A 22,623-nucleotide genomic window follows, 5' to 3' on the forward strand; every position below is an offset into this window, starting at 1 on the left:
AAGACTTCTCAACTATCTGTGTCTGTGTAATACAAGAGTGTTCGTGAAAGGATCAACCCTGTACTTTGAAAGTAAAGACACACAACTATAACCATAAATGACTGGTGGGAGCTTCACACAACTTTCTGGGCATGCTTTGAATTTCATTCTTCCCTTTTTTTTCTGCTCTTATCTATCTCCTGGGCATTTCATGGAATGTTCTCTCTTTCTCTTCCCTGCTTTGCTTCCCATGCTGCCTATATATGCTGATTTCTACTTTTTGTACTGTTGCATTTCATTTCTTCTCTTCTGCACAACTTTGTCCTTGGTTTCAATCCCCAGTTCCTTACCCTCTGCAAAAAACGTTCTACTACTTCTCATGTTGGTATCGAAACCAAATGCACCATTGAAGCTGTTGCAAGATAGTCATTGATTTCGGGAACGTAATATTTAGAACCGAGAGCACACACATCAGAGGGCGTTGGTGGTATAGTGGTGAGCATAGCTGCTTCCCAAGCAGTTGACCCGGGTTCGATTCCCGGCCAACGCAGTGAAAATGCTTATATATTCTGCAAGCAGGACATATTTTAATGCAACATGTCTCAAAATGGAAATTTCATGAACAGATTAATCAGCCATATATAAAAAAATAAACAAATACATAGGCAAACATCTCAATCGCACCTTCTGATACATTCATTGTCCTAATATATGATAAGTTTTATAAAGCAGAGTCACAACTCACATGTGCTGGTAATAAATATGTTACAGTGGGCAAACAATGGAAGGGCTGAGGCCCGACCAGACATTATAACTCCAACATCTCTATGTTAAAAAGCATTTCTAGGCAATATCTAGCCTCTGAAAAAAATATGCAAGATCCACCGATAAATCTGGCAAAAGTCCCTAACATTTTGTGCATACTTGTGCACTTACCAGAATGTAGCGCCACCTTGTAGCTGTCGAAGGTAATTGCTGCTCACAAAATGTTTTATCAGAAGGCAAGTTGAGAGGAATCCTAGAGGCAGATGTCCATGGAAAGAGCCGCTCACTGCAGCAGGAATGTTGGATGCTTCAAATTCGCAGAGTTTCCTGTCCAACGTCCACTCACGTCCCGAACGCTCCCAAACGCTCAAAAGCCTCACACCGGGCAAGCCCTCACCGGGTAGATCTCTGGCTCCCAGGTAAAGCCAAATCCTGAGCATGCTAGTGCTAGGATCACAGAGAGAGAGAGAGAGGGTTCATGACATGCTGTCTTGATAAAGGTCTGAAACGGCTAGTGCCTAAGAGTGTCTGACTTTCAGTTATGACTGATTGTGAGAGGGGAAGATGAAGTTTTTCTGTACCCAGCATGCCTTGCAATATACTTAGGCAAATGAGGTGAGAGCCGTACCAATCCCACGCTACTCTGCTTAATGCTCCCTATCTGCATAAAAAGAACACTTTCACAACAGAGCAGAGTGGCGCAGCGGAAGCGTGCTGGGCCCATAACCCAGAGGTCGATGGATCGAAACCATCCTCTGCTAATTTTGCTTGACTTTCCTTCCAAGGACCAAGCTGTCATTTCCACGCTGCCAGCAAGGAAAAGCACAAGCTTGTGCCAGCTATGTGAGAAAATACTTGTCAAATATCTGTGTCTGCTGAAATACAAGAGAGGGATCATCAAATGATCCACCCTGTACTTTGAAAGTAAAGACACACAATAATAAGCATAAATGACTGGTGGGACCTTCAAACACTTTTATGGGCAGGCTTTGAATTTCATTCTTTCCTTTTTGTTCTGCTCTTATCTATCTCCTGGGCATTTAATTGAATGTTCTGTATTTCTCTTCCCTGTTTTGCTTCCCATGCTGCCTCTATATATTCTTATCTATTATTTGTAATGCAGCTTTCCATTCTTCTCTTCTGCACAGCTTTGTCCTTGGTTTCAATCCCAGTTCCTTACCCTCTGCAAAAAACTTTCTATTGCTTTTCATGTTGGTATCTAAACCAAATGCACCATTGAAGCTGGTGCAAGATAGTCATTGAACTCAGGATCCTAATGTTAAGAACCGAGAGCGCACAGATCAGAGGGCGTTGGTGGTATAGTGGTGAGCATAGCTGCCTTCCAAGCAGTTGACCCGGGTTCGATTCCCGGCCAACGCAGTACAAATACTTATATATTCTGCAAGCAGGATATATTTTAATGCAACATGTCACAAAATGGAAATATAATGAACAGATTAATCAGCCGTTATATAAAAAATAAACAAATATGTAGGCAAGCATCTCAATCGCCCCTTCTGCTATATTCATTGTCCTAATATATGATAAGTTTCATAAAGCAGAGTCACCACTCACATGTGCTGGTAAAAAATATTTACAGTGGGCAGACAATGAAAGGGCTGAGGCCCGACCACACATTATAACTCCAGCATCTCTATGTTAAAAACCATTTCCTAGGCAATATCTAGCCTCTGAAAACAATATGCAAGATCCATCGATAAATCTGGTGAAAGTCGCCAACATTTTGTGCATACTTGTGCCCTCACCTGAATGTAGCGCCACCTTGTAGACGTCGGAGGTAACTGCAGCTCAAAAAATGTTTCATCAGAGGGCAAGTTTAGAGGAATCCAAAAGGCAGATGTCCATGGAAAGAGCCCCCGACTGCAGCAGGAAGGTTGGATGCTTCAAATTTGCATAGTTTCCAGTCCAACGTCCTCTCATGTACCGAACGCTCCCAAACGCTCAAAAGCCTTACACCGGGCAAGCCCTCACCGGGTAGATCTCTGGCTCCCAGGTAAAGCCAAATCCTGAGCATGCTAGCACTAGGATCACAGAGAGAGAGAGACAGAGAGTGTTGGAGAGCTGCTGTCTTGATAAAGGCCTGAAACGGCTAGTGCGTAAGAGGGTCTGGACTATCAGTTATGACTGATTGTGAGAGGGGAAGATGAAGATTTTCTGCACCCAGCATGCCTTGCGATATAATTAGGCAAATGAGGTGAGAGCCCGACCAATGCCACTTCACTCCGCTGAATGCCTCCTCATCTGCATAAAGAGATCACCTTCATGAACGAGCAGAGTGGCGCAGCGGAAGCGTGCTGGGCCCATAACCCAGAGGTCGATGGATCGAAACCATCCTCTGCTAATTTTGCTTGACTTTCCTTCCAAGGACCAAGCTGTCATTTCCACACTGCCAGAAAGGAAAAGCGCAAGCTTGTGCCAGCTATGTGAGAAAAGACTTCTCAACTATCTGTGTCTGTGTAATACAAGAGTGTTCGTGAAAGGATCAACCCTGTACTTTGAAAGTAAAGACACACAACTATAACCATAAATGACTGGTGGGAGCTTCACACAACTTTCTGGGCATGCTTTGAATTTCATTCTTCCCTTTTTTTTCTGCTCTTATCTATCTCCTGGGCATTTCATGGAATGTTCTCTCTTTCTCTTCCCTGCTTTGCTTCCCATGCTGCCTATATATGCTGATTTCTACTTTTTGTACTGTTGCATTTCATTTCTTCTCTTCTGCACAACTTTGTCCTTGGTTTCAATCCCCAGTTCCTTACCCTCTGCAAAAAACGTTCTACTACTTCTCATGTTGGTATCGAAACCAAATGCACCATTGAAGCTGTTGCAAGATAGTCATTGATTTCGGGAACGTAATATTTAGAACCGAGAGCACACACATCAGAGGGCGTTGGTGGTATAGTGGTGAGCATAGCTGCTTCCCAAGCAGTTGACCCGGGTTCGATTCCCGGCCAACGCAGTGAAAATGCTTATATATTCTGCAAGCAGGACATATTTTAATGCAACATGTCTCAAAATGGAAATTTCATGAACAGATTAATCAGCCATATATAAAAAAATAAACAAATACATAGGCAAACATCTCAATCGCACCTTCTGATACATTCATTGTCCTAATATATGATAAGTTTTATAAAGCAGAGTCACAACTCACATGTGCTGGTAATAAATATGTTACAGTGGGCAAACAATGGAAGGGCTGAGGCCCGACCAGACATTATAACTCCAACATCTCTATGTTAAAAAGCATTTCTAGGCAATATCTAGCCTCTGAAAAAAATATGCAAGATCCACCGATAAATCTGGCAAAAGTCCCTAACATTTTGTGCATACTTGTGCACTTACCAGAATGTAGCGCCACCTTGTAGCTGTCGAAGGTAATTGCTGCTCACAAAATGTTTTATCAGAAGGCAAGTTGAGAGGAATCCTAGAGGCAGATGTCCATGGAAAGAGCCGCTCACTGCAGCAGGAATGTTGGATGCTTCAAATTCGCAGAGTTTCCTGTCCAACGTCCACTCACGTCCCGAACGCTCCCAAACGCTCAAAAGCCTCACACCGGGCAAGCCCTCACCGGGTAGATCTCTGGCTCCCAGGTAAAGCCAAATCCTGAGCATGCTAGTGCTAGGATCACAGAGAGAGAGAGAGAGGGTTCATGACATGCTGTCTTGATAAAGGTCTGAAACGGCTAGTGCCTAAGAGTGTCTGACTTTCAGTTATGACTGATTGTGAGAGGGGAAGATGAAGTTTTTCTGTACCCAGCATGCCTTGCAATATACTTAGGCAAATGAGGTGAGAGCCGTACCAATCCCACGCTACTCTGCTTAATGCTCCCTATCTGCATAAAAAGAACACTTTCACAACAGAGCAGAGTGGCGCAGCGGAAGCGTGCTGGGCCCATAACCCAGAGGTCGATGGATCGAAACCATCCTCTGCTAATTTTGCTTGACTTTCCTTCCAAGGACCAAGCTGTCATTTCCACGCTGCCAGCAAGGAAAAGCACAAGCTTGTGCCAGCTATGTGAGAAAATACTTGTCAAATATCTGTGTCTGCTGAAATACAAGAGAGGGATCATCAAATGATCCACCCTGTACTTTGAAAGTAAAGACACACAATAATAAGCATAAATGACTGGTGGGACCTTCAAACACTTTTATGGGCAGGCTTTGAATTTCATTCTTTCCTTTTTGTTCTGCTCTTATCTATCTCCTGGGCATTTAATTGAATGTTCTGTATTTCTCTTCCCTGTTTTGCTTCCCATGCTGCCTCTATATATTCTTATCTATTATTTGTAATGCAGCTTTCCATTCTTCTCTTCTGCACAGCTTTGTCCTTGGTTTCAATCCCAGTTCCTTACCCTCTGCAAAAAACTTTCTATTGCTTTTCATGTTGGTATCTAAACCAAATGCACCATTGAAGCTGGTGCAAGATAGTCATTGAACTCAGGATCCTAATGTTAAGAACCGAGAGCGCACAGATCAGAGGGCGTTGGTGGTATAGTGGTGAGCATAGCTGCCTTCCAAGCAGTTGACCCGGGTTCGATTCCCGGCCAACGCAGTACAAATACTTATATATTCTGCAAGCAGGATATATTTTAATGCAACATGTCACAAAATGGAAATATAATGAACAGATTAATCAGCCGTTATATAAAAAATAAACAAATATGTAGGCAAGCATCTCAATCGCCCCTTCTGCTATATTCATTGTCCTAATATATGATAAGTTTCATAAAGCAGAGTCACCACTCACATGTGCTGGTAAAAAATATTTACAGTGGGCAGACAATGAAAGGGCTGAGGCCCGACCACACATTATAACTCCAGCATCTCTATGTTAAAAACCATTTCCTAGGCAATATCTAGCCTCTGAAAACAATATGCAAGATCCATCGATAAATCTGGTGAAAGTCGCCAACATTTTGTGCATACTTGTGCCCTCACCTGAATGTAGCGCCACCTTGTAGACGTCGGAGGTAACTGCAGCTCAAAAAATGTTTCATCAGAGGGCAAGTTTAGAGGAATCCAAAAGGCAGATGTCCATGGAAAGAGCCCCCGACTGCAGCAGGAAGGTTGGATGCTTCAAATTTGCATAGTTTCCAGTCCAACGTCCTCTCATGTACCGAACGCTCCCAAACGCTCAAAAGCCTTACACCGGGCAAGCCCTCACCGGGTAGATCTCTGGCTCCCAGGTAAAGCCAAATCCTGAGCATGCTAGCACTAGGATCACAGAGAGAGAGAGACAGAGAGTGTTGGAGAGCTGCTGTCTTGATAAAGGCCTGAAACGGCTAGTGCGTAAGAGGGTCTGGACTATCAGTTATGACTGATTGTGAGAGGGGAAGATGAAGATTTTCTGCACCCAGCATGCCTTGCGATATAATTAGGCAAATGAGGTGAGAGCCCGACCAATGCCACTTCACTCCGCTGAATGCCTCCTCATCTGCATAAAGAGATCACCTTCATGAACGAGCAGAGTGGCGCAGCGGAAGCGTGCTGGGCCCATAACCCAGAGGTCGATGGATCGAAACCATCCTCTGCTAATTTTGCTTGACTTTCCTTCCAAGGACCAAGCTGTCATTTCCACACTGCCAGAAAGGAAAAGCGCAAGCTTGTGCCAGCTATGTGAGAAAAGACTTCTCAACTATCTGTGTCTGTGTAATACAAGAGTGTTCGTGAAAGGATCAACCCTGTACTTTGAAAGTAAAGACACACAACTATAACCATAAATGACTGGTGGGAGCTTCACACAACTTTCTGGGCATGCTTTGAATTTCATTCTTCCCTTTTTTTTCTGCTCTTATCTATCTCCTGGGCATTTCATGGAATGTTCTCTCTTTCTCTTCCCTGCTTTGCTTCCCATGCTGCCTATATATGCTGATTTCTACTTTTTGTACTGTTGCATTTCATTTCTTCTCTTCTGCACAACTTTGTCCTTGGTTTCAATCCCCAGTTCCTTACCCTCTGCAAAAAACGTTCTACTACTTCTCATGTTGGTATCGAAACCAAATGCACCATTGAAGCTGTTGCAAGATAGTCATTGATTTCGGGAACGTAATATTTAGAACCGAGAGCACACACATCAGAGGGCGTTGGTGGTATAGTGGTGAGCATAGCTGCTTCCCAAGCAGTTGACCCGGGTTCGATTCCCGGCCAACGCAGTGAAAATGCTTATATATTCTGCAAGCAGGACATATTTTAATGCAACATGTCTCAAAATGGAAATTTCATGAACAGATTAATCAGCCATATATAAAAAAATAAACAAATACATAGGCAAACATCTCAATCGCACCTTCTGATACATTCATTGTCCTAATATATGATAAGTTTTATAAAGCAGAGTCACAACTCACATGTGCTGGTAATAAATATGTTACAGTGGGCAAACAATGGAAGGGCTGAGGCCCGACCAGACATTATAACTCCAACATCTCTATGTTAAAAAGCATTTCTAGGCAATATCTAGCCTCTGAAAAAAATATGCAAGATCCACCGATAAATCTGGCAAAAGTCCCTAACATTTTGTGCATACTTGTGCACTTACCAGAATGTAGCGCCACCTTGTAGCTGTCGAAGGTAATTGCTGCTCACAAAATGTTTTATCAGAAGGCAAGTTGAGAGGAATCCTAGAGGCAGATGTCCATGGAAAGAGCCGCTCACTGCAGCAGGAATGTTGGATGCTTCAAATTCGCAGAGTTTCCTGTCCAACGTCCACTCACGTCCCGAACGCTCCCAAACGCTCAAAAGCCTCACACCGGGCAAGCCCTCACCGGGTAGATCTCTGGCTCCCAGGTAAAGCCAAATCCTGAGCATGCTAGTGCTAGGATCACAGAGAGAGAGAGAGAGGGTTCATGACATGCTGTCTTGATAAAGGTCTGAAACGGCTAGTGCCTAAGAGTGTCTGACTTTCAGTTATGACTGATTGTGAGAGGGGAAGATGAAGTTTTTCTGTACCCAGCATGCCTTGCAATATACTTAGGCAAATGAGGTGAGAGCCGTACCAATCCCACGCTACTCTGCTTAATGCTCCCTATCTGCATAAAAAGAACACTTTCACATCAGAGCAGAGTGGCTCAGCGGAAGCGTGCTGGGCCCATAACCCAGAGGTCGATGGATCGAAACCATCCTCTGCTAATTTTGCTTGACTTTCCTTCCAAGGACCAAGCTGTCATTTCCACGCTGCCAGCAAGGAAAAGCACAAGCTTGTGCCAGCTATGTGAGAAAATACTTGTCAAATATCTGTGTCTGCTGAAATACAAGAGAGGGATCATCAAATGATCCACCCTGTACTTTGAAAGTAAAGACACACAATAATAAGCATAAATGACTGGTGGGACCTTCAAACACTTTTATGGGCAGGCTTTGAATTTCATTCTTTCCTTTTTGTTCTGCTCTTATCTATCTCCTGGGCATTTAATTGAATGTTCTGTATTTCTCTTCCCTGTTTTGCTTCCCATGCTGCCTCTATATATTCTTATCTATTATTTGTAATGCAGCTTTCCATTCTTCTCTTCTGCACAGCTTTGTCCTTGGTTTCAATCCCAGTTCCTTACCCTCTGCAAAAAACTTTCTATTGCTTTTCATGTTGGTATCTAAACCAAATGCACCATTGAAGCTGGTGCAAGATAGTCATTGAACTCAGGATCCTAATGTTAAGAACCGAGAGCGCACAGATCAGAGGGCGTTGGTGGTATAGTGGTGAGCATAGCTGCCTTCCAAGTAGTTGACCCGGGTTCGATTCCCGGCCAACGCAGTACAAATACTTATATATTCTGCAAGCAGGATATATTTTAATGCAACATGTCACAAAATGGAAATATAATGAACAGATTAATCAGCCGTTATATAAAAAATAAACAAATATGTAGGCAAGCATCTCAATCGCCCCTTCTGCTATATTCATTGTCCTAATATATGATAAGTTTCATAAAGCAGAGTCACCACTCACATGTGCTGGTAAAAAATATTTACAGTGGGCAGACAATGAAAGGGCTGAGGCCCGACCACACATTATAACTCCAGCATCTCTATGTTAAAAACCATTTCCTAGGCAATATCTAGCCTCTGAAAACAATATGCAAGATCCATCGATAAATCTGGTGAAAGTCGCCAACATTTTGTGCATACTTGTGCCCTCACCTGAATGTAGCGCCACCTTGTAGACGTCGGAGGTAACTGCAGCTCAAAAAATGTTTCATCAGAGGGCAAGTTTAGAGGAATCCAAAAGGCAGATGTCCATGGAAAGAGCCCCCGACTGCAGCAGGAAGGTTGGATGCTTCAAATTTGCATAGTTTCCAGTCCAACGTCCTCTCATGTACCGAACGCTCCCAAAAGCTCAAAAGCCTTACACCGGGCAAGCCCTCACCGGGTAGATCTCTGGCTCCCAGGTAAAGCCAAATCCTGAGCATGCTAGCACTAGGATCACAGAGAGAGAGAGACAGAGAGTGTTGGAGAGCTGCTGTCTTGATAAAGGCCTGAAACGGCTAGTGCGTAAGAGGGTCTGGACTATCAGTTATGACTGATTGTGAGAGGGGAAGATGAAGATTTTCTGCACCCAGCATGCCTTGCGATATAATTAGGCAAATGAGGTGAGAGCCCGACCAATGCCACTTCACTCCGCTGAATGCCTCCTCATCTGCATAAAGAGATCACCTTCATGAACGAGCAGAGTGGCGCAGCGGAAGCGTGCTGGGCCCATAACCCAGAGGTCGATGGATCGAAACCATCCTCTGCTAATTTTGCTTGACTTTCCTTCCAAGGACGAAGCTGTCATTTCCACACTGCCAGAAAGGAAAAGCGCAAGCTTGTGCCAGCTATGTGAGAAAAGACTTCTCAACTATCTGTGTCTGTGTAATACAAGAGTGTTCGTGAAAGGATCAACCCTGTACTTTGAAAGTAAAGACACACAACTATAACCATAAATGACTGGTGGGAGCTTCACACAACTTTCTGGGCATGCTTTGAATTTCATTCTTCCCTTTTTTTTCTGCTCTTATCTATCTCCTGGGCATTTCATGGAATGTTCTCTCTTTCTCTTCCCTGCTTTGCTTCCCATGCTGCCTATATATGCTGATTTCTACTTTTTGTACTGTTGCATTTCATTTCTTCTCTTCTGCACAACTTTGTCCTTGGTTTCAATCCCCAGTTCCTTACCCTCTGCAAAAAACGTTCTACTACTTCTCATGTTGGTATCGAAACCAAATGCACCATTGAAGCTGTTGCAAGATAGTCATTGATTTCGGGAACGTAATATTTAGAACCGAGAGCACACACATCAGAGGGCGTTGGTGGTATAGTGGTGAGCATAGCTGCTTCCCAAGCAGTTGACCCGGGTTCGATTCCCGGCCAACGCAGTGAAAATGCTTATATATTCTGCAAGCAGGACATATTTTAATGCAACAGGTCTCAAAATGGAAATTTCATGAACAGATTAATCAGCCATATATAAAAAAATAAACAAATACATAGGCAAACATCTCAATCGCACCTTCTGATACATTCATTGTCCTAATATATGATAAGTTTTATAAAGCAGAGTCACAACTCACATGTGCTGGTAATAAATATGTTACAGTGGGCAAACAATGGAAGGGCTGAGGCCCGACCAGACATTATAACTCCAACATCTCTATGTTAAAAAGCATTTCTAGGCAATATCTAGCCTCTGAAAAAAATATGCAAGATCCACCGATAAATCTGGCAAAAGTCCCTAACATTTTGTGCATACTTGTGCACTTACCAGAATGTAGCGCCACCTTGTAGCTGTCGAAGGTAATTGCTGCTCACAAAATGTTTTATCAGAAGGCAAGTTGAGAGGAATCCTAGAGGCAGATGTCCATGGAAAGAGCCGCTCACTGCAGCAGGAATGTTGGATGCTTCAAATTCGCAGAGTTTCCTGTCCAACGTCCACTCACGTCCCGAACGCTCCCAAACGCTCAAAAGCCTCACACCGGGCAAGCCCTCACCGGGTAGATCTCTGGCTCCCAGGTAAAGCCAAATCCTGAGCATGCTAGTGCTAGGATCACAGAGAGAGAGAGAGAGGGTTCATGACATGCTGTCTTGATAAAGGTCTGAAACGGCTAGTGCCTAAGAGTGTCTGACTTTCAGTTATGACTGATTGTGAGAGGGGAAGATGAAGTTTTTCTGTACCCAGCATGCCTTGCAATATACTTAGGCAAATGAGGTGAGAGCCGTACCAATCCCACGCTACTCTGCTTAATGCTCCCTATCTGCATAAAAAGAACACTTTCACAACAGAGCAGAGTGGCGCAGCGGAAGCGTGCTGGGCCCATAACCCAGAGGTCGATGGATCGAAACCATCCTCTGCTAATTTTGCTTGACTTTCCTTCCAAGGACCAAGCTGTCATTTCCACGCTGCCAGCAAGGAAAAGCACAAGCTTGTGCCAGCTATGTGAGAAAATACTTGTCAAATATCTGTGTCTGCTGAAATACAAGAGAGGGATCATCAAATGATCCACCCTGTACTTTGAAAGTAAAGACACACAATAATAAGCATAAATGACTGGTGGGACCTTCAAACACTTTTATGGGCAGGCTTTGAATTTCATTCTTTCCTTTTTGTTCTGCTCTTATCTATCTCCTGGGCATTTAATTGAATGTTCTGTATTTCTCTTCCCTGTTTTGCTTCCCATGCTGCCTCTATATATTCTTATCTATTATTTGTAATGCAGCTTTCCATTCTTCTCTTCTGCACAGCTTTGTCCTTGGTTTCAATCCCAGTTCCTTACCCTCTGCAAAAAACTTTCTATTGCTTTTCATGTTGGTATCTAAACCAAATGCACCATTGAAGCTGGTGCAAGATAGTCATTGAACTCAGGATCCTAATGTTAAGAACCGAGAGCGCACAGATCAGAGGGCGTTGGTGGTATAGTGGTGAGCATAGCTGCCTTCCAAGCAGTTGACCCGGGTTCGATTCCCGGCCAACGCAGTACAAATACTTATATATTCTGCAAGCAGGATATATTTTAATGCAACATGTCACAAAATGGAAATATAATGAACAGATTAATCAGCCGTTATATAAAAAATAAACAAATATGTAGGCAAGCATCTCAATCGCCCCTTCTGCTATATTCATTGTCCTAATATATGATAAGTTTCATAAAGCAGAGTCACCACTCACATGTGCTGGTAAAAAATATTTACAGTGGGCAGACAATGAAAGGGCTGAGGCCCGACCACACATTATAACTCCAGCATCTCTATGTTAAAAACCATTTCCTAGGCAATATCTAGCCTCTGAAAACAATATGCAAGATCCATCGATAAATCTGGTGAAAGTCGCCAACATTTTGTGCATACTTGTGCCCTCACCTGAATGTAGCGCCACCTTGTAGACGTCGGAGGTAACTGCAGCTCAAAAAATGTTTCATCAGAGGGCAAGTTTAGAGGAATCCAAAAGGCAGATGTCCATGGAAAGAGCCCCCGACTGCAGCAGGAAGGTTGGATGCTTCAAATTTGCATAGTTTCCAGTCCAACGTCCTCTCATGTACCGAACGCTCCCAAACGCTCAAAAGCCTTACACCGGGCAAGCCCTCACCGGGTAGATCTCTGGCTCCCAGGTAAAGCCAAATCCTGAGCATGCTAGCACTAGGATCACAGAGAGAGAGAGACAGAGAGTGTTGGAGAGCTGCTGTCTTGATAAAGGCCTGAAACGGCTAGTGCGTAAGAGGGTCTGGACTATCAGTTATGACTGATTGTGAGAGGGGAAGATGAAGATTTTCTGCACCCAGCATGCCTTGCGATATAATTAGGCAAATGAGGTGAGAGCCCGACCAATGCCACTTCACTCCGCTGAATGCCTCCTCATCTGCATAAAGAGATCACCTTCATGAACGAGCAGAGTGGCGCAGCGGAAGCGTGCTGGGCCCATAACCCAGAGGTCGATGGATCGAAACCATCCTCTGCTAATTTTGCTTGACTTTCCTTCCAAGGACCAAGCTGTCATTTCCACACTGCCAGAAAGGAAAAGCGCAAGCTTGTGCCAGCTATGTGAGAAAAGACTTCTCAACTATCTGTGTCTGTGTAATACAAGAGTGTTCGTGAAAGGATCAACCCTGTACTTTGAAAGTAAAGACACACAACTATAACCATAAATGACTGGTGGGAGCTTCACACAACTTTCTGGGCATGCTTTGAATTTCATTCTTCCCTTTTTTTTCTGCTCTTATCTATCTCCTGGGCATTTCATGGAATGTTCTCTCTTTCTCTTCCCTGCTTTGCTTCCCATGCTGCCTATATATGCTGATTTCTACTTTTTGTACTGTTGCATTTCATTTCTTCTCTTCTGCACAACTTTGTCCTTGGTTTCAATCCCCAGTTCCTTACCCTCTGCAAAAAACGTTCTACTACTTCTCATGTTGGTATCGAAACCAAATGCACCATTGAAGCTGTTGCAAGATAGTCATTGATTTCGGGAACGTAATATTTAGAACCGAGAGCACACACATCAGAGGGCGTTGGTGGTATAGTGGTGAGCATAGCTGCTTCCCAAGCAGTTGACCCGGGTTCGATTCCCGGCCAACGCAGTGAAAATGCTTATATATTCTGCAAGCAGGACATATTTTAATGCAACATGTCTCAAAATGGAAATTTCATGAACAGATTAATCAGCCATATATAAAAAAATAAACAAATACATAGGCAAACATCTCAATCGCACCTTCTGATACATTCATTGTCCTAATATATGATAAGTTTTATAAAGCAGAGTCACAACTCACATGTGCTGGTAATAAATATGTTACAGTGGGCAAACAATGGAAGGGCTGAGGCCCGACCAGACATTATAACTCCAACATCTCTATGTTAAAAAGCATTTCTAGGCAATATCTAGCCTCTGAAAAAAATATGCAAGATCCACCGATAAATCTGGCAAAAGTCCCTAACATTTTGTGCATACTTGTGCACTTACCAGAATGTAGCGCCACCTTGTAGCTGTCGAAGGTAATTGCTGCTCACAAAATGTTTTATCAGAAGGCAAGTTGAGAGGAATCCTAGAGGCAGATGTCCATGGAAAGAGCCGCTCACTGCAGCAGGAATGTTGGATGCTTCAAATTCGCAGAGTTTCCTGTCCAACGTCCACTCACGTCCCGAACGCTCCCAAACGCTCAAAAGCCTCACACCGGGCAAGCCCTCACCGGGTAGATCTCTGGCTCCCAGGTAAAGCCAAATCCTGAGCATGCTAGTGCTAGGATCACAGAGAGAGAGAGAGAGGGTTCATGACATGCTGTCTTGATAAAGGTCTGAAACGGCTAGTGCCTAAGAGTGTCTGACTTTCAGTTATGACTGATTGTGAGAGGGGAAGATGAAGTTTTTCTGTACCCAGCATGCCTTGCAATATACTTAGGCAAATGAGGTGAGAGCCGTACCAATCCCACGCTACTCTGCTTAATGCTCCCTATCTGCATAAAAAGAACACTTTCACAACAGAGCAGAGTGGCGCAGCGGAAGCGTGCTGGGCCCATAACCCAGAGGTCGATGGATCGAAACCATCCTCTGCTAATTTTGCTTGACTTTCCTTCCAAGGACCAAGCTGTCATTTCCACGCTGCCAGCAAGGAAAAGCACAAGCTTGTGCCAGCTATGTGAGAAAATACTTGTCAAATATCTGTGTCTGCTGAAATACAAGAGAGGGATCATCAAATGATCCACCCTGTACTTTGAAAGTAAAGACACACAATAATAAGCATAAATGACTGGTGGGACCTTCAAACACTTTTATGGGCAGGCTTTGAATTTCATTCTTTCCTTTTTGTTCTGCTCTTATCTATCTCCTGGGCATTTAATTGAATGTTCTGTATTTCTCTTCCCTGTTTTGCTTCCCATGCTGCCTCTATATATTCTTATCTATTATTTGTAATGCAGCTTTCCATTCTTCTCTTCTGCACAGCTTTGTCCTTGGTTTCAATCCCAGTTCCTTACCCTCTGCAAAAAACTTTCTATTGCTTTTCATGTTGGTATCTAAACCAAATGCACCATTGAAGCTGGTGCAAGATAGTCATTGAACTCAGGATCCTAATGTTAAGAACCGAGAGCGCACAGATCAGAGGGCGTTGGTGGTATAGTGGTGAGCATAGCTGCCTTCCAAGCAGTTGACCCGGGTTCGATTCCCGGCCAACGCAGTACAAATACTTATATATTCTGCAAGCAGGATATATTTTAATGCAACATGTCACAAAATGGAAATATAATGAACAGATTAATCAGCCGTTATATAAAAAATAAACAAATATGTAGGCAAGCATCTCAATCGCCCCTTCTGCTATATTCATTGTCCTAATATATGATAAGTTTCATAAAGCAGAGTCACCACTCACATGTGCTGGTAAAAAATATTTACAGTGGGCAGACAATGAAAGGGCTGAGGCCCGACCACACATTATAACTCCAGCATCTCTATGTTAAAAACCATTTCCTAGGCAATATCTAGCCTCTGAAAACAATATGCAAGATCCATCGATAAATCTGGTGAAAGTCGCCAACATTTTGTGCATACTTGTGCCCTCACCTGAATGTAGCGCCACCTTGTAGACGTCGGAGGTAACTGCAGCTCAAAAAATGTTTCATCAGAGGGCAAGTTTAGAGGAATCCAAAAGGCAGATGTCCATGGAAAGAGCCCCCGACTGCAGCAGGAAGGTTGGATGCTTCAAATTTGCATAGTTTCCAGTCCAACGTCCTCTCATGTACCGAACGCTCCCAAACGCTCAAAAGCCTTACACCGGGCAAGCCCTCACCGGGTAGATCTCTGGCTCCCAGGTAAAGCCAAATCCTGAGCATGCTAGCACTAGGATCACAGAGAGAGAGAGACAGAGAGTGTTGGAGAGCTGCTGTCTTGATAAAGGCCTGAAACGGCTAGTGCGTAAGAGGGTCTGGACTATCAGTTATGACTGATTGTGAGAGGGGAAGATGAAGATTTTCTGCACCCAGCATGCCTTGCGATATAATTAGGCAAATGAGGTGAGAGCCCGACCAATGCCACTTCACTCCGCTGAATGCCTCCTCATCTGCATAAAGAGATCACCTTCATGAACGAGCAGAGTGGCGCAGCGGAAGCGTGCTGGGCCCATAACCCAGAGGTCGATGGATCGAAACCATCCTCTGCTAATTTTGCTTGACTTTCCTTCCAAGGACCAAGCTGTCATTTCCACACTGCCAGAAAGGAAAAGCGCAAGCTTGTGCCAGCTATGTGAGAAAAGACTTCTCAACTATCTGTGTCTGTGTAATACAAGAGTGTTCGTGAAAGGATCAACCCTGTACTTTGAAAGTAAAGACACACAACTATAACCATAAATGACTGGTGGGAGCTTCACACAACTTTCTGGGCATGCTTTGAATTTCATTCTTCCCTTTTTTTTCTGCTCTTATCTATCTCCTGGGCATTTCATGGAATGTTCTCTCTTTCTCTTCCCTGCTTTGCTTCCCATGCTGCCTATATATGCTGATTTCTACTTTTTGTACTGTTGCATTTCATTTCTTCTCTTCTGCACAACTTTGTCCTTGGTTTCAATCCCCAGTTCCTTACCCTCTGCAAAAAACGTTCTACTACTTCTCATGTTGGTATCGAAACCAAATGCACCATTGAAGCTGTTGCAAGATAGTCATTGATTTCGGGAACGTAATATTTAGAACCGAGAGCACACACATCAGAGGGCGTTGGTGGTATAGTGGTGAGCATAGCTGCTTCCCAAGCAGTTGACCCGGGTTCGATTCCCGGCCAACGCAGTGAAAATGCTTATATATTCTGCAAGCAGGACATATTTTAATGCAACAGGTCTCAAAATGGAAATTTCATGAACAGATTAATCAGCCATATATAAAAAAATAAACAAATACATAGGCAAACATCTCAATCGCACCTTCTGATACATTCATTGTCCTAATATATGATAAGTTTTATAAAGCAGAGTCACAACTCACATGTGCTGGTAATAAATATGTTACAGTGGGCAAACAATGGAAGGGCTGAGGCCCGACCAGACATTATAACTCCAACATCTCTATGTTAAAAAGCATTTCTAGGCAATATCTAGCCTCTGAAAAAAATATGCAAGATCCACCGATAAATCTGGCAAAAGTCCCTAACATTTTGTGCATACTTGTGCACTTACCAGAATGTAGCGCCACCTTGTAGCTGTCGAAGGTAATTGCTGCTCACAAAATGTTTTATCAGAAGGCAAGTTGAGAGGAATCCTAGAGGCAGATGTCCATGGAAAGAGCCGCTCACTGCAGCAGGAATGTTGGATGCTTCAAATTCGCAGAGTTTCCTGTCCAACGTCCACTCACGTCCCGAACGCTCCCAAACGCTCAAAAGCCTCACACCGGGCAAGCCCTCACCGGGTAGATCTCTGGCTCCCAGGTAAAGCCAAATCCTGAGCATGCTAGTGCTAGGATCACAGAGAGAGAGAGAGAGGGTTCATGACATGCTGTCTTGATAAAGGTCTGAAACGGCTAGTGCCTAAGAGTGTCTGACTTTCAGTTATGACTGATTGTGAGAGGGGAAGATGAAGTTTTTCTGTACCCAGCATGCCTTGCAATATACTTAGGCAAATGAGGTGAGAGCCGTACCAATCCCACGCTACTCTGCTTAATGCTCCCTATCTGCATAAAAAGAACACTTTCACAACAGAGCAGAGTGGCGCAGCGGAAGCGTGCTGGGCCCATAACCCAGAGGTCGATGGATCGAAACCATCCTCTGCTAATTTTGCTTGACTTTCCTTCCAAGGACCAAGCTGTCATTTCCACGCTGCCAGCAAGGAAAAGCACAAGCTTGTGCCAGCTATGTGAGAAAATACTTGTCAAATATCTGTGTCTGCTGAAATACAAGAGAGGGATCATCAAATGATCCACCCTGTACTTTGAAAGTAAAGACACACAATAATAAGCATAAATGACTGGTGGGACCTTCAAACACTTTTATGGGCAGGCTTTGAATTTCATTCTTTCCTTTTTGTTCTGCTCTTATCTATCTCCTGGGCATTTAATTGAATGTTCTGTATTTCTCTTCCCTGTTTTGCTTCCCATGCTGCCTCTATATATTCTTATCTATTATTTGTAATGCAGCTTTCCATTCTTCTCTTCTGCACAGCTTTGTCCTTGGTTTCAATCCCAGTTCCTTACCCTCTGCAAAAAACTTTCTATTGCTTTTCATGTTGGTATCTAAACCAAATGCACCATTGAAGCTGGTGCAAGATAGTCATTGAACTCAGGATCCTAATGTTAAGAACCGAGAGCGCACAGATCAGAGGGCGTTGGTGGTATAGTGGTGAGCATAGCTGCCTTCCAAGCAGTTGACCCGGGTTCGATTCCCGGCCAACGCAGTACAAATACTTATATATTCTGCAAGCAGGATATATTTTAATGCAACATGTCACAAAATGGAAATATAATGAACAGATTAATCAGCCGTTATATAAAAAATAAACAAATATGTAGGCAAGCATCTCAATCGCCCCTTCTGCTATATTCATTGTCCTAATATATGATAAGTTTCATAAAGCAGAGTCACCACTCACATGTGCTGGTAAAAAATATTTACAGTGGGCAGACAATGAAAGGGCTGAGGCCCGACCACACATTATAACTCCAGCATCTCTATGTTAAAAACCATTTCCTAGGCAATATCTAGCCTCTGAAAACAATATGCAAGATCCATCGATAAATCTGGTGAAAGTCGCCAACATTTTGTGCATACTTGTGCCCTCACCTGAATGTAGCGCCACCTTGTAGACGTCGGAGGTAACTGCAGCTCAAAAAATGTTTCATCAGAGGGCAAGTTTAGAGGAATCCAAAAGGCAGATGTCCATGGAAAGAGCCCCCGACTGCAGCAGGAAGGTTGGATGCTTCAAATTTGCATAGTTTCCAGTCCAACGTCCTCTCATGTACCGAACGCTCCCAAACGCTCAAAAGCCTTACACCGGGCAAGCCCTCACCGGGTAGATCTCTGGCTCCCAGGTAAAGCCAAATCCTGAGCATGCTAGCACTAGGATCACAGAGAGAGAGAGACAGAGAGTGTTGGAGAGCTGCTGTCTTGATAAAGGCCTGAAACGGCTAGTGCGTAAGAGGGTCTGGACTATCAGTTATGACTGATTGTGAGAGGGGAAGATGAAGATTTTCTGCACCCAGCATGCCTTGCGATATAATTAGGCAAATGAGGTGAGAGCCCGACCAATGCCACTTCACTCCGCTGAATGCCTCCTCATCTGCATAAAGAGATCACCTTCATGAACGAGCAGAGTGGCGCAGCGGAAGCGTGCTGGGCCCATAACCCAGAGGTCGATGGATCGAAACCATCCTCTGCTAATTTTGCTTGACTTTCCTTCCAAGGACCAAGCTGTCATTTCCACACTGCCAGAAAGGAAAAGCGCAAGCTTGTGCCAGCTATGTGAGAAAAGACTTCTCAACTATCTGTGTCTGTGTAATACAAGAGTGTTCGTGAAAGGATCAACCCTGTACTTTGAAAGTAAAGACACACAACTATAACCATAAATGACTGGTGGGAGCTTCACACAACTTTCTGGGCATGCTTTGAATTTCATTCTTCCCTTTTTTTTCTGCTCTTATCTATCTCCTGGGCATTTCATGGAATGTTCTCTCTTTCTCTTCCCTGCTTTGCTTCCCATGCTGCCTATATATGCTGATTTCTACTTTTTGTACTGTTGCATTTCATTTCTTCTCTTCTGCACAACTTTGTCCTTGGTTTCAATCCCCAGTTCCTTACCCTCTGCAAAAAACGTTCTACTACTTCTCATGTTGGTATCGAAACCAAATGCACCATTGAAGCTGTTGCAAGATAGTCATTGATTTCGGGAACGTAATATTTAGAACCGAGAGCACACACATCAGAGGGCGTTGGTGGTATAGTGGTGAGCATAGCTGCTTCCCAAGCAGTTGGCCCGGGTTCGATTCCCGGCCAACGCAGTGAAAATGCTTATATATTCTGCAAGCAGGACATATTTTAATGCAACATGTCTCAAAATGGAAATTTCATGAACAGATTAATCAGCCATATATAAAAAAATAAACAAATACATAGGCAAACATCTCAATCGCACCTTCTGATACATTCATTGTCCTAATATATGATAAGTTTTATAAAGCAGAGTCACAACTCACATGTGCTGGTAATAAATATGTTACAGTGGGCAAACAATGGAAGGGCTGAGGCCCGACCAGACATTATAACTCCAACATCTCTATGTTAAAAAGCATTTCTAGGCAATATCTAGCCTCTGAAAAAAATATGCAAGATCCACCGATAAATCTGGCAAAAGTCCCTAACATTTTGTGCATACTTGTGCACTTACCAGAATGTAGCGCCACCTTGTAGCTGTCGAAGGTAATTGCTGCTCACAAAATGTTTTATCAGAAGGCAAGTTGAGAGGAATCCTAGAGGCAGATGTCCATGGAAAGAGCCGCTCACTGCAGCAGGAATGTTGGATGCTTCAAATTCGCAGAGTTTCCTGTCCAACGTCCACTCACGTCCCGAACGCTCCCAAACGCTCAAAAGCCTCACACCGGGCAAGCCCTCACCGGGTAGATCTCTGGCTCCCAGGTAAAGCCAAATCCTGAGCATGCTAGTGCTAGGATCACAGAGAGAGAGAGAGAGGGTTCATGACATGCTGTCTTGATAAAGGTCTGAAACGGCTAGTGCCTAAGAGTGTCTGACTTTCAGTTATGACTGATTGTGAGAGGGGAAGATGAAGTTTTTCTGTACCCAGCATGCCTTGCAATATACTTAGGCAAATGAGGTGAGAGCCGTACCAATCCCACGCTACTCTGCTTAATGCTCCCTATCTGCATAAAAAGAACACTTTCACAACAGAGCAGAGTGGCGCAGCGGAAGCGTGCTGGGCCCATAACCCAGAGGTCGATGGATCGAAACCATCCTCTGCTAATTTTGCTTGACTTTCCTTCCAAGGACCAAGCTGTCATTTCCACGCTGCCAGCAAGGAAAAGCACAAGCTTGTGCCAGCTATGTGAGAAAATACTTGTCAAATATCTGTGTCTGCTGAAATACAAGAGAGGGATCATCAAATGATCCACCCTGTACTTTGAAAGTAAAGACACACAATAATAAGCATAAATGACTGGTGGGACCTTCAAACACTTTTATGGGCAGGCTTTGAATTTCATTCTTTCCTTTTTGTTCTGCTCTTATCTATCTCCTGGGCATTTAATTGAATGTTCTGTATTTCTCTTCCCTGTTTTGCTTCCCATGCTGCCTCTATATATTCTTATCTATTATTTGTAATGCAGCTTTCCATTCTTCTCTTCTGCACAGCTTTGTCCTTGGTTTCAATCCCAGTTCCTTACCCTCTGCAAAAAACTTTCTATTGCTTTTCATGTTGGTATCTAAACCAAATGCACCATTGAAGCTGGTGCAAGATAGTCATTGAACTCAGGATCCTAATGTTAAGAACCGAGAGCGCACAGATCAGAGGGCGTTGGTGGTATAGTGGTGAGCATAGCTGCCTTCCAAGCAGTTGACCCGGGTTCGATTCCCGGCCAACGCAGTACAAATACTTATATATTCTGCAAGCAGGATATATTTTAATGCAACATGTCACAAAATGGAAATATAATGAACAGATTAATCAGCCGTTATATAAAAAATAAACAAATATGTAGGCAAGCATCTCAATCGCCCCTTCTGCTATATTCATTGTCCTAATATATGATAAGTTTCATAAAGCAGAGTCACCACTCACATGTGCTGGTAAAAAATATTTACAGTGGGCAGACAATGAAAGGGCTGAGGCCCGACCACACATTATAACTCCAGCATCTCTATGTTAAAAACCATTTCCTAGGCAATATCTAGCCTCTGAAAACAATATGCAAGATCCATCGATAAATCTGGTGAAAGTCGCCAACATTTTGTGCATACTTGTGCCCTCACCTGAATGTAGCGCCACCTTGTAGACGTCGGAGGTAACTGCAGCTCAAAAAATGTTTCATCAGAGGGCAAGTTTAGAGGAATCCAAAAGGCAGATGTCCATGGAAAGAGCCCCCGACTGCAGCAGGAAGGTTGGATGCTTCAAATTTGCATAGTTTCCAGTCCAACGTCCTCTCATGTACCGAACGCTCCCAAACGCTCAAAAGCCTTACACCGGGCAAGCCCTCACCGGGTAGATCTCTGGCTCCCAGGTAAAGCCAAATCCTGAGCATGCTAGCACTAGGATCACAGAGAGAGAGAGACAGAGAGTGTTGGAGAGCTGCTGTCTTGATAAAGGCCTGAAACGGCTAGTGCGTAAGAGGGTCTGGACTATCAGTTATGACTGATTGTGAGAGGGGAAGATGAAGATTTTCTGCACCCAGCATGCCTTGCGATATAATTAGGCAAATGAGGTGAGAGCCCGACCAATGCCACTTCACTCCGCTGAATGCCTCCTCATCTGCATAAAGAGATCACCTTCATGAACGAGCAGAGTGGCGCAGCGGAAGCGTGCTGGGCCCATAACCCAGAGGTCGATGGATCGAAACCATCCTCTGCTAATTTTGCTTGACTTTCCTTCCAAGGACCAAGCTGTCATTTCCACACTGCCAGAAAGGAAAAGCGCAAGCTTGTGCCAGCTATGTGAGAAAAGACTTCTCAACTATCTGTGTCTGTGTAATACAAGAGTGTTCGTGAAAGGATCAACCCTGTACTTTGAAAGTAAAGACACACAACTATAACCATAAATGACTGGTGGGAGCTTCACACAACTTTCTGGGCATGCTTTGAATTTCATTCTTCCCTTTTTTTTCTGCTCTTATCTATCTCCTGGGCATTTCATGGAATGTTCTCTCTTTCTCTTCCCTGCTTTGCTTCCCATGCTGCCTATATATGCTGATTTCTACTT

At 43.7% G+C, this 22,623-nt stretch overlaps 27 non-coding genes across 27 annotated transcripts; all 27 read left to right on the forward strand.

Moving 5' to 3' along the window:
* The first annotated feature begins 457 nt into the window (after positions 1–457).
* On the forward strand, positions 458–529 carry TRNAG-CCC (transfer RNA glycine (anticodon CCC)). Its single transcript has one exon. It is a non-coding gene; the product is annotated as a tRNA-Gly (tRNA).
* Positions 530–1,433: 904 nt separating this feature from the next.
* On the forward strand, positions 1,434–1,505 carry TRNAM-CAU (transfer RNA methionine (anticodon CAU)). Its single transcript has one exon. It is a non-coding gene; the product is annotated as a tRNA-Met (tRNA).
* A 547-nt stretch (positions 1,506–2,052) lies between these two features.
* TRNAG-UCC (transfer RNA glycine (anticodon UCC)) lies at positions 2,053–2,124 on the forward strand. Its single transcript has one exon. It is a non-coding gene; the product is annotated as a tRNA-Gly (tRNA).
* Positions 2,125–3,034: 910 nt separating this feature from the next.
* TRNAM-CAU (transfer RNA methionine (anticodon CAU)) lies at positions 3,035–3,106 on the forward strand. Its single transcript has one exon. It is a non-coding gene; the product is annotated as a tRNA-Met (tRNA).
* Positions 3,107–3,652: 546 nt separating this feature from the next.
* On the forward strand, positions 3,653–3,724 carry TRNAG-CCC (transfer RNA glycine (anticodon CCC)). The gene has a single exon. It is a non-coding gene; the product is annotated as a tRNA-Gly (tRNA).
* A 904-nt stretch (positions 3,725–4,628) lies between these two features.
* On the forward strand, positions 4,629–4,700 carry TRNAM-CAU (transfer RNA methionine (anticodon CAU)). Its single transcript has one exon. It is a non-coding gene; the product is annotated as a tRNA-Met (tRNA).
* Positions 4,701–5,247: 547 nt separating this feature from the next.
* On the forward strand, positions 5,248–5,319 carry TRNAG-UCC (transfer RNA glycine (anticodon UCC)). Its single transcript has one exon. It is a non-coding gene; the product is annotated as a tRNA-Gly (tRNA).
* Positions 5,320–6,229: 910 nt separating this feature from the next.
* TRNAM-CAU (transfer RNA methionine (anticodon CAU)) lies at positions 6,230–6,301 on the forward strand. Its single transcript has one exon. It is a non-coding gene; the product is annotated as a tRNA-Met (tRNA).
* Positions 6,302–6,847: 546 nt separating this feature from the next.
* On the forward strand, positions 6,848–6,919 carry TRNAG-CCC (transfer RNA glycine (anticodon CCC)). Its single transcript has one exon. It is a non-coding gene; the product is annotated as a tRNA-Gly (tRNA).
* Positions 6,920–8,442: 1,523 nt separating this feature from the next.
* On the forward strand, positions 8,443–8,514 carry TRNAG-UCC (transfer RNA glycine (anticodon UCC)). The gene has a single exon. It is a non-coding gene; the product is annotated as a tRNA-Gly (tRNA).
* Positions 8,515–9,424: 910 nt separating this feature from the next.
* On the forward strand, positions 9,425–9,496 carry TRNAM-CAU (transfer RNA methionine (anticodon CAU)). Its single transcript has one exon. It is a non-coding gene; the product is annotated as a tRNA-Met (tRNA).
* A 546-nt stretch (positions 9,497–10,042) lies between these two features.
* On the forward strand, positions 10,043–10,114 carry TRNAG-CCC (transfer RNA glycine (anticodon CCC)). Its single transcript has one exon. It is a non-coding gene; the product is annotated as a tRNA-Gly (tRNA).
* A 904-nt stretch (positions 10,115–11,018) lies between these two features.
* Positions 11,019–11,090, forward strand: TRNAM-CAU (transfer RNA methionine (anticodon CAU)). Its single transcript has one exon. It is a non-coding gene; the product is annotated as a tRNA-Met (tRNA).
* Positions 11,091–11,637: 547 nt separating this feature from the next.
* Positions 11,638–11,709, forward strand: TRNAG-UCC (transfer RNA glycine (anticodon UCC)). Its single transcript has one exon. It is a non-coding gene; the product is annotated as a tRNA-Gly (tRNA).
* A 910-nt stretch (positions 11,710–12,619) lies between these two features.
* Positions 12,620–12,691, forward strand: TRNAM-CAU (transfer RNA methionine (anticodon CAU)). Its single transcript has one exon. It is a non-coding gene; the product is annotated as a tRNA-Met (tRNA).
* Positions 12,692–13,237: 546 nt separating this feature from the next.
* On the forward strand, positions 13,238–13,309 carry TRNAG-CCC (transfer RNA glycine (anticodon CCC)). The gene has a single exon. It is a non-coding gene; the product is annotated as a tRNA-Gly (tRNA).
* Positions 13,310–14,213: 904 nt separating this feature from the next.
* Positions 14,214–14,285, forward strand: TRNAM-CAU (transfer RNA methionine (anticodon CAU)). Its single transcript has one exon. It is a non-coding gene; the product is annotated as a tRNA-Met (tRNA).
* A 547-nt stretch (positions 14,286–14,832) lies between these two features.
* On the forward strand, positions 14,833–14,904 carry TRNAG-UCC (transfer RNA glycine (anticodon UCC)). The gene has a single exon. It is a non-coding gene; the product is annotated as a tRNA-Gly (tRNA).
* A 910-nt stretch (positions 14,905–15,814) lies between these two features.
* Positions 15,815–15,886, forward strand: TRNAM-CAU (transfer RNA methionine (anticodon CAU)). The gene has a single exon. It is a non-coding gene; the product is annotated as a tRNA-Met (tRNA).
* A 546-nt stretch (positions 15,887–16,432) lies between these two features.
* On the forward strand, positions 16,433–16,504 carry TRNAG-CCC (transfer RNA glycine (anticodon CCC)). The gene has a single exon. It is a non-coding gene; the product is annotated as a tRNA-Gly (tRNA).
* Positions 16,505–17,408: 904 nt separating this feature from the next.
* On the forward strand, positions 17,409–17,480 carry TRNAM-CAU (transfer RNA methionine (anticodon CAU)). Its single transcript has one exon. It is a non-coding gene; the product is annotated as a tRNA-Met (tRNA).
* Positions 17,481–18,027: 547 nt separating this feature from the next.
* TRNAG-UCC (transfer RNA glycine (anticodon UCC)) lies at positions 18,028–18,099 on the forward strand. The gene has a single exon. It is a non-coding gene; the product is annotated as a tRNA-Gly (tRNA).
* Positions 18,100–19,009: 910 nt separating this feature from the next.
* TRNAM-CAU (transfer RNA methionine (anticodon CAU)) lies at positions 19,010–19,081 on the forward strand. Its single transcript has one exon. It is a non-coding gene; the product is annotated as a tRNA-Met (tRNA).
* Positions 19,082–19,627: 546 nt separating this feature from the next.
* Positions 19,628–19,699, forward strand: TRNAG-CCC (transfer RNA glycine (anticodon CCC)). Its single transcript has one exon. It is a non-coding gene; the product is annotated as a tRNA-Gly (tRNA).
* A 904-nt stretch (positions 19,700–20,603) lies between these two features.
* Positions 20,604–20,675, forward strand: TRNAM-CAU (transfer RNA methionine (anticodon CAU)). The gene has a single exon. It is a non-coding gene; the product is annotated as a tRNA-Met (tRNA).
* Positions 20,676–21,222: 547 nt separating this feature from the next.
* On the forward strand, positions 21,223–21,294 carry TRNAG-UCC (transfer RNA glycine (anticodon UCC)). The gene has a single exon. It is a non-coding gene; the product is annotated as a tRNA-Gly (tRNA).
* A 910-nt stretch (positions 21,295–22,204) lies between these two features.
* On the forward strand, positions 22,205–22,276 carry TRNAM-CAU (transfer RNA methionine (anticodon CAU)). The gene has a single exon. It is a non-coding gene; the product is annotated as a tRNA-Met (tRNA).
* The last annotated feature ends 347 nt before the right edge of the window (positions 22,277–22,623 follow it).

This window comes from Lissotriton vulgaris, chromosome 2_1 (genome assembly GCF_964263255.1).
Source record: "Lissotriton vulgaris chromosome 2_1, aLisVul1.2, whole genome shotgun sequence".
Lineage (NCBI taxonomy): Eukaryota > Metazoa > Chordata > Amphibia > Caudata > Salamandridae > Lissotriton > Lissotriton vulgaris.